We start from the raw sequence: 9,948 nt of genomic DNA, 5'->3' as shown, positions 1-9,948 counted from the left end.
GCCTTTTATACATTGCCGTGTTTCTTTATATATATTATAGTATATTTATACTGTTAAAAAAGCAAACACAGGCTACTCTTTTAGCACTTACTCTTTACTTTAAGTTTTCATTTTTGTATTCCTCCTAGATGTGACTTTTTGCTGTTGTTGGATTGATAGCCTACATCTGGCTTCATGTTGCACTACAAATTAATTTAATTTAAAATAATCGTTTAGGACAGCCATAGTACCCACAGGTCATTACATAGATACATTACTAGTCCAGGCAGAGAGAGCTAATGCTGACAGGGAGAGAGAAAGACTGTATCACTACAGCCAATCCAGTCTGCTCAAAGTGATGGTCTTAACCGATACTGGTACCTGAAATTCTATTTTTTTCTGTATTTTCCCAGTGTAATAGCAAAAAATTATTTCAGTGTCAAAAACAATTCCAAATAAAACGCTGACGTTGTTTGTCCATTTGCACCAAGCAAGAGTTTGGAGTATTTGGCCTTCTTGGAGAGCTTAAATGGAATACTCTATGTGGCTCTTTCAGGGATATGTTACCCCAGAGGACTCCGGAAGCAGAGGCAAGGTACCAACGGGCCTGAAGGGCTGCAGACCGAGGCAAAGCATCGGGTGTGGGAGAAGTTCGGAGAAGACATTGAGAAGGACTTTTGGTCGGCACCAAGGTGCTTCTGGAAAACCATTTGCCACCTCAAGAGGTAAACATTTAAAGATACACATGAAACAAACAGCACAAACTTTGGGGGCCAAGATATTCCTAACAGGCTATTGCTTTTCACTACCTCCAGCTGTAGCCCTCCTGATGTTTGAATGAGTTTACCTGCAAACTCAGCAAGAGCACTAAACCTGCATCCAAATAGGGCTCTGTAATGACCACTTAGTACTGAAAAGCAAACTCAAAGCTGTGAATTTCTAGCTTAGAAACTCATGCTGTGTAGGTTGAGACAGTGGTACTCCTGGTCTCATTCAAGTCAGTGTCTAACATAACAGCCGTAGGTCATATTGTAACCAGTCTCAGGCAGAGAAGTAGTTCAGCTCTATGTCTCAGTAAATGACAAGATGGAATGGCTGTATGATAAGACAGTGCTTCCTGAAGTAACATTAACTCACCAAGTCTCTGAATTTTGGCTCTACAATATCCTACGACACAGCGATCGCAGCTGTTACTGCGGGCACCAGATGCATCCACAATGAATTATGTAAACCATCCCAGTAAATTAAATTAAATTTGGATGTCTTGTTTTGGTTAATTACTGGTGTTTAAATAGTGTTCATTACTTTGGGTTATTGAAGTAAACACGACTTTAAAACAGTCAAATCTACTAGATAACCACTGAGTAACTGAAACATCCTAACTCAGCTAATATATACAAAACTGCCATGTGGAAGACTGTATTTATTTCCCGGAGCTGCAGATGTAATTATCGTGCAGGCTTATCTGTCATATAGAGTACTACTGCAGTCATGTTGATGACACTTTTTTTGCTCAAGCTTCAGATGACTCACTTGCGATTGCATCATACTCCCTAAGGGGTCAATTAATGAGAGGAAAATGGTAGAGACATGACAAGACTTTTTATCTTCAGCTTTTTTGTTTCACCTAATGTCCCAAAATTACACCACCTGGTGAAACTAGGTATGTTTCCAGCTTCTGTTTTCTTCCTCTGTCACACATGCATGTGTAGCGGGTGTGTACTCTCTCTCTTGTGTTGTGTTGTGTTACAGATGAAGCCGTCACTCTTCGTTGGCTATCACAGCTGTTTATTCTGCTAAATAGCAGAACAGTGTTTCACAATTAAATCCGTCAACATAAAGAGCTCCAGTTTGCTTTGCATTGGGAACAATGTATATTCTTTTTATAAAGACCCGATACAACAGGTAAGAATATCAACTCTCTCACATTGTCAGAATTACTTTAACATGCTAGAGTAAACACGGACAAATAACTCTAAATGAAGCCCGCTTTCTCATATTACCACCCACCTAAAGTGTAAGGCAAGTGCTTTTTAAATGTAAATAATATAGAGTAGTATGAAAGGGCAAAAATCTGCGATATACAGCGTAGACATACGCTGTATACACGCAGATAGCTTTGTCTCTATCTTTACGCCATGTCATGATGGTGTTGTAGTTATTCGATATATAAAAAATTACACAAAGCTAATGTTAGGTCTAGTTGATTGGTCGACTAACGTTACACAGGGATAGGAAATCGTTATAGATGACGTCATTACTGGTAGCTTGTTGTGTAATATTGCTTAATTTGTGGATGGAACACAACACAGATTGAAGGTAAAAGGGAAATTCTATCAGTTTACAACCAGAGATAATATATTTATGATATAGTTGTATTTTTGAGAAAAGGCTGACCTGCGTGAAGGCAGAATTTCCATTTCCAAATTCCACAATCACTGGTTGAAATAGCTCCACTTCACACAAGTGTTAAATGTTAATCAATTCACCAGTATTGGTATGATTTCAAAAAGATCAAGGGTGGAAAATTGATAAAACTCAATGTAGTCAGTCTGGTGGGTAAAGGAGAGCACTGATGTCAAGCTAGGTTTCTTGGTGCTGATGAATGTCTTTGTAATGCATGATTTGAAACGTATTAGTCCTCTTAAATGAGTTGCATGGTAACCCCACTGAATTGGTTTAAAGTAATTAGTTTCACCTTAAATTATTCACAAGAACCCATCAGAATTGAGAGAGTGGAAGGGAGAGTGTGCTCTGAGATATAGAAACTGCACTTTACCTATATAGCATTATGATCCTGGGGCTCTAGCAAGCCATGGACATGTTATATGTAAGAAACACAATACTGAATTTTGGCTGATATTTGATAGTTTGATATTTTCCAACTCATTTTGGCCGACCCCGATACATACACATTTTTCCCCTGATATACATGTACTGTATGTACTTTAATTTTACTGAAGAGAAATCCAATTAACTCTCTTGTACTTCCATTATTTCATTACTTGCAATACACAAGACTAACATTTGATTCTACCATAAATGTATAATTTTCAAATGTAGACAGACATTAACCCCTGAAAAAGACTTTTTAGTCTTTTTTTTTTTACTTTTTATTTTTATGTTGAGACTTCATACTTCAGTCCTTAGGAAAATAAATAAAAATACATTTTCAAATACATACATCTCATACTTGAACAGTTCTGCCAAATGCTTCCCTGACATAGTTAACATTGTACTGAAACTTACAGTAGTCAAATGCAAAAAAAAGTGCACCAGTACTCCAAGCTCTTTGTCTACACCCTCCAGGCGACTGTATGCCAGCTGGGAGTGTTAACAATGTCCAACTATCCTTACCAACAATTAAACTCAGTGTATATCAGGTCAGTGTATATCATGAAATAGTGGCATTACAATGTGTCAGAGGCCAACAAATTTTACATTCTTTTATAGACACAAAATGTCTATGAGGGGGGGGGGGGGGGGGGGGGGGGGGGGGGGGGGGGGGGCATGCCCCCTGTTCCCCCGGGGCAAGGGTGGGATTTAACGTCATATTGTTGGCACTTCAATGATGCTTCATTTAAAACAATGAACATTTCTACCACACGTGTAATCCTTTTTTATCAAAGTATAAAAATATACTAGGGCTTTTCCTTTCTTTTTCCTTTTCTTTCTTGTATCTGCTGATGGGATGTACATGTGTCGTGTGCAACTCATAAATTGACCCGTCTGTGAGTTAGTAAATGGAGCAGGTTCACGACAAGTTCAGAGACCTCGGGCGATTCATTTTCCATGTTTAAGGACTCAAGCTGCATACAAATTAGATATAAGAATAGCACAGCATAGCTTGCCTGAGGTTTTTTTAACATCTACATTTGTGAATTGTTTGGCTGAAAGTCAGAGCAGCATTGTGTTTTATAACACTTTGGGTAGTTCAAGTTGTTTATATGCACTGTTAGGGGGGCAGCTCATTGATTGGTGGGTATTGGCTTTTTTTAAGGACTGATTGACTGAGTGTCTGCAATCCTTTCCTTTCTTTGTGCTTTGAAGACCTGACCTTGGAGCATGTTATGGTTTCTTATAACTCTGCATAACCTGTACAGCTTTTGTGTTCTTTGCTCTTAAAATGTGACTTTTGCTGGCAGGTAATTTCAAATAATGTTTACCCACAGTTGACTGGTAAACTTGAATGTCATCAACATTTTAGCGGACATGTTTTTCTAGCTGGTTATACTGACGGTAACGCCACGTAAGGCATGTCTGTATTGCCATTAATGTAGGCTGTAAAAACACTATCAGATTGCTTATTGTGGAGTTGATGAATGATAAGTTTCATTAGTGAACGTATCATACATAAATGCATGAACAGTTCTGTTGCAAGAGCCCATTTGTTCCATCTTTGGTGCAAATAATTTAAAACTGTCCTAAATTGAAAGCAAATGTTAGCCACCATTTGTTTAACCCTCATGTTGTCCTTGGGTGAAATTGACCCATTTTCAGTTAATTTATTTATTTTTGTCACAAATAATGGGCCATTGAAATAAGCGCTGAAAATGTCCTCATTAAAAATATCAAAGAGCTTTAGAAAAAACCTAAAAAAAAGCACCCACAAAAACCGACAATAACGTTAATAAAAGCGACCAAACTTTTTTTTTTCATGGTTGTTGGGAAAACAACACAAGGGTTAATACAACACAATCCATCTTCTCAAGTGTGTGGAAACTAAAGCAGTTGTGGGAGGCTACTTCCATCTGGTTTCATTTGATGGTTTTTTGTAGTGCAAACAGCAATTTATTTTGGCTATAGAAGAAAATAATGCTCTCCCCTACTTTCAGTTAATGTTTTAGGAGCTTGTTGTCCATTTTTACAGGGTGAGATATCTGGCACAATCTTTCTGTGCTGTGGGTTTCCTACTATAATGATTGTTTTAGTTTAGTTGTGATTGGTGTAATTACACTTGGTTTTAAGTAGCTTTAGCTACAGGGTCATTTCTGTGCTATAGCTCCCTTATATTAAACCCAGTGGTTGTTCTATAGCTCTCAGTTTTTTGTGCTTATCTTGGGTAACTGCCTTGTAGGATTTCATATTTTGGTTTGTATGTGTTGCACAATGTGCTTTCCAACTGCTACACAATATTTAATTTTTGCTGTTGTTCAAGCATATGGGTCATGTGTGCCTATGACATTCTATGCAGTGTGCACGTGGCAAGATGTTTCTAGAACTGTACATTTTAAGCCCACAACAAACATGCAAATATGTCTCTTCTTCTCATCTTTTTGTTGACAAACATAAGATGCAGGTTATTTATCAATGATGCTATAAAATGTGCAGTAGTGAAGAAACTTATGATTTACAAATAATTTGGGCATGCAAGCCTGTATCCCTGCATTAATTGCTTCCCAGGAAGATTAACAGTGTCTTACAGCTATGACTATGGCAGCTTTGTCTGGTAGAGTTGATTTTTGCATTCATTACCCCCATGGTAAACATACTAGCAAGTGTAGCTTTGCATAGTGCCTTGACACATTATATTACACTATTCAGTTTCCCTAGGATAGGATTGAAGATGATAACAACTCTTCAGCAGGGCAGAAAATTACATCACTTTTATCAAAGGACTTGCCGTTCTACCTATGTTTGATGGGGAGTGATTGTGTCAATGCTGATGAGGTACATAATTTGAATGACTGAGTGAGGGAGAGAGAGAGATTCTGCCGATTGGTCTAATAAAATCTTTCCGTTGGGATTTAAGCTGTCTTGCTTCTTTGCGGATGGTTTATCTGTCACATTCAAATAGTGGGTAGCACCCCATTTTAAACCAGATACATTGAAGCCCAATTGATTTGCTGTTGTTTGAAGAGCTGTACCGGCTCACACATTTAAGATCATTTTGCTGAGACTTTGCAGGACAACCATAACTAATGTGGCTTGACCAGTGACTTTCATTACCACTAATGTGACAGTTGTAGCAGAACATCTAGAATGACATTAGATTTCACCATCTCTTTTGGTTCAAAGGATCAGCATAAGACAAATGTCGATGTACACAGTATGTATTCTAATAGAAAAGGAGAATGTTTTACCACCCACAGGCTAAGGATGTTTTTCTCTATTAAACCCTACACAGCTCTGAAAAACAATCAACTAGACAATCAACATGATTTCCAACTTAGATATTGCATTAATGGCAAACGTCTGTGCTCCTTGAACGCACTGGTCTAATGTTCCAAAATCAACAGTAGTACTTGATTTTGTCACAGAGTTTTTGTTGATGGAATCTCGTTGGCAGCTGCAGTCAGCTCATATCACCAACAGAAACTTTGCAGTTCTATCTGTTTAAAATAGTTAACTTTACAATCTCGAAGAGCTCCTTTTTGTTCTTAAGCAGTAATTGCAGGTTTGTTTTAGGATCTTACTTCCCAGAGAGACCCAAAGGGCTTTCATTGGTGGGCCATAGGCTCAGTCACCATTATCTTACTCAATTCGGCAATACGTAGGGACTTTATGGAATACGTTGACTTCTTGGGACTTTAGCTTATTCACCGTATTTTCCAAAGTTAGATAAGTCCATACATACCCTTCTCATCTCCGTGCGTGTGGGAACTCTGTCTGGCACACCCACCGCTAGCCTAGCTTACTACTGATGCTGGAGGTAACCGGCTCCAACTAGCCTACTGCTCCCAGTAAGTGACAAATTAACGCCAACATTCTCCTATTTACACGTTGTGATTTGTATACTCGCAGCGTGTACAGACAACAAGATCGCATGAGACACAGCCCTCTTCTTATGGTATACAAACTGGGAATTATATTCTCAGAAGCTGAAGCACTGCTACTTGGGCGGATTGATTAGCATGTGATTTTAACTTCTAAAAAGCACCGTTGTTGTTCTCTGCTCCTCAGCAAGGGGCTTCTTGTGTGCTACTAACAAATCACTCTGCCCAAGTAACAAAGTTGCAATGCTTCGGCTTATGAGAAGATGGTTCCCAGTTTGTAAGATGGCCAAATGCACACAGATTATGTTATGTATGAACTTCTCTAACTATGGAGGATACTGTGAATAAGCTAACATCCCAAAAAGTTGGCATGTTCCTTTTTACAGACATTTATTTGAATGTCAATCTTCAAGATTATTACATTAAGTTAGATTTTCTTGCAAATCGCTGCAGTAAAAAGAAACCAAATGAGAAACCTATAATGTTACCACCCCTGTCACTCCTCAGTCTTAGGTGTATGGCTTATTCTCCTCAAACCTGTGGCACTGCCCACAAAACTTATTTCTGAGGCTATACTATGTAACTTAATATATTTGGGTTGTCATACCTGTGTGGCAACCCTTACTAGGAATGGAACAAGCAGTCCATTTTGTATCACTCAAAAAGGGGTGTTTTAACAAAACCTTTTGGTTGCAGCAGGGTTTTGTTTAAATGACTACCACTATTTATTGAGTCCTTTTAATTTATTCAAATTAGAAATTATTTGAAATTGTAGTGGAAATTAGTAACCACTTGAACATACAGCTGTGATTTAAAGGGTAAAGTCAAAATGATAATTGAAATTGCCAAATGCGGTAAATGCCATGGTAGAATGTATTTTCTTTTTATAAAGCTGTATTTCAAGTACACATACAAAAGTACATAGTAATAGTTGTTCAGTTGTGGACATTATGAAAGCAAAAGCTTTCTGCCTCAGTCCTATTGTGTTTCCTTGTTGCCATTTGTTTCGTCTGCAGAGCACTGGGACTAATCTTTAATGGAGATTTAATCTGCTCAATCATATGCTGAGTATAAAGCATACTCTAGAGTGCAGTGAGAGTGAGTGGGAGTCAGTGTGGCCAACAATCGACATTGACATCAAAAGACCATGCTAAAAGAGATGCTGGCATGTTTCTAAGCAACACTCAAATGCACAAACACACACAGATCCAACCAGGAGTGGGAGATGGTTTTTCTCAGAGTGTACTGCAGCTTCCTGTGATCCCTGATAGTCCTCGATTTTTCTGTTTCAAACTACGAAGCGCTTTAATGCTCCCAACAGAGCCCTACGCCTCCAATCTCAGGGGGATCAGTCAACCCTTCACACTTCACTCTCCCACCACGCCCCCGTCCCACTTACGTTTATGCAATTGAGGTAGAAATTAAGTTTAATTAACATGAAGTTGAATTACTATCAGAGTATATAGATGGTGAAGTGCTTGTTTACTCAAGTGGGCATTGAGCTAAAGTAGAGCATAAGTAGATTTTTCCAGAGCAGCACAAATGCAGTTCCATTAACCCATATTGTTGGATTTCCGCCACATTTTTTATAGTGGTGGCAAAAATCTCAGAAAGGTATATCTCAAGACCTCAGTAGATGAATTTTGAATTACTCAAGATCACACATAAGTGGAAAGATATATTATTGTAAATTAGGTGAACTGACCCTTTAAACAGTAGGGCATTGTTAGTGATTTTTTTTAAATACAAATGTTTTAACAGTCTTTGCAAATCAATGTCACTGCAGCAGATAACGACAGACATTTAAGCCGCAAAAGTAACTGTAGTTCTAAACTTGAAAGAGGAAACAGAACTAGACCTTTAAGCTTTTGGAGTTATAATAATACAATTATACAGCTGTATCACAAGCATCTTTATAGGGACGCACCAGAGAACGTTAATATGACCCTTGGTAATAGTACCATGTATTATGGTACTCACCCGCTATTAATCAGAATTTAAATTTCCGTGATCCGAGTGGCCCAATTCAAAAAGTTAGAGCATTTATCCATTACATGGTACCTGCTCGACTCCGCCGTGTTGACCCGTCCATCTTTTTCCATTGCAGATTTAATACCACCTCATGCGTGAGGCGAGCGTGGTTGGTCATCATAGAGCAGTGGTTCCCAAACTTTTTCAGCTCAAGACCCAAAAGAGAAATTTGGTGTTTCCCCGGGACCCAAATCTACGGAACAAAACCATGAATTTAAATGTATATGAAGTGTATTTATTCCATTATAAAAGTAAAAAAAAACACAGAAAAGGTCTCTATTCTCCTTCCTGTGTCTCTAATCTGTGGTTGAAGATATCAACCAGCTGATCTAGTCTACTTTCGGTTTTTGAAAGTGCCCTTCTGAGGTCATGCTGAGCATTTAGTCTGCTCTCTGCCAATTGGCGACCCAATAAAACGGGTCTGCGACCCATTATGGGTCCCGACCCTAAGTTTGGGAAACATTGTCATAGAGACATATGAAACTGATTCTCAGCATTATTCATTGGACCGCCAAATTTTGGGCCGAAGAAAACCCACGAATATACCTTAAATCCAGATGGAGTACTGAAGGAAAATGAAAATTGAGCGAAAATACTTGAAATCTAGTTTCAGAAGAAGCCGGAGGCAGCAAAAAAAACACTGCAGGCTAAGCTATTTAAAAGTGGCGGGTTTGTTTAGGACATCCCCGCCCATCCGTCAATGATGACGCAGTGATTAGTGACAATTCTCTCCGACTAATCAGTAGTCTGCAATTTTTCACGTCACCTTTTGGTATTGACTCAGCTCGCTTGGAATCTCGACGGAGGTGATCCTAAAAAAGTACCTGTTGGCAGGAACCAGGTACTTTTTTCATAATGGAATACCAAAAAAGGCAAGTAGAGTTGAAGGTAGATAGCAGGTACGAGCAGGTACCGTGTAATAGAAAAACGGCATTATTTTAACCCATGGGCCGCATATAATATCTTCTCTCTCCTTCTTTAGTGCTGTCATGCCTCTTTGTTTAGCTGCCACAAGTAAAAAGACTTCCACAGAGGATACATCGGTGTATCCTCAATTATAATTCCTCCAAGGAGCCTTCTCTCTCCTCGATGTGCAGTTTAATAAATGGGACGTCCATCAACATGGCGTGCTGAGAATGATTTCCGCGTCACAAGCCGGAGGATTGAGGCGTCGAGAAGGTATACATTTGTGAATTGGGAAAAGCTGCCTGACTGTTCAGCT

General features: G+C 38.8%; 1 long non-coding RNA gene across 1 annotated transcript in view; it reads right to left on the bottom strand.

The window, feature by feature from the left end:
- Positions 1-247: 247 nt before the first annotated feature.
- The window catches only part of LOC117945359, a 15,209-nt gene continuing 5,508 nt past the window's right edge, over positions 248-9,948 (bottom strand). The window contains exon 3 of the long non-coding RNA XR_004656782.1: positions 248-342. This is a non-coding gene — a long non-coding RNA (uncharacterized LOC117945359). The remainder of the gene's footprint in view (positions 343-9,948) is intronic.

This window comes from Etheostoma cragini, chromosome 1 (genome assembly GCF_013103735.1).
Source record: "Etheostoma cragini isolate CJK2018 chromosome 1, CSU_Ecrag_1.0, whole genome shotgun sequence".
In the NCBI taxonomy this organism is placed as follows: Eukaryota; Metazoa; Chordata; class Actinopteri; order Perciformes; family Percidae; genus Etheostoma; species Etheostoma cragini.
Note: the sequence above shows the minus strand (reverse complement) of the source record. Positions and strands in the feature narration are given on the sequence as shown.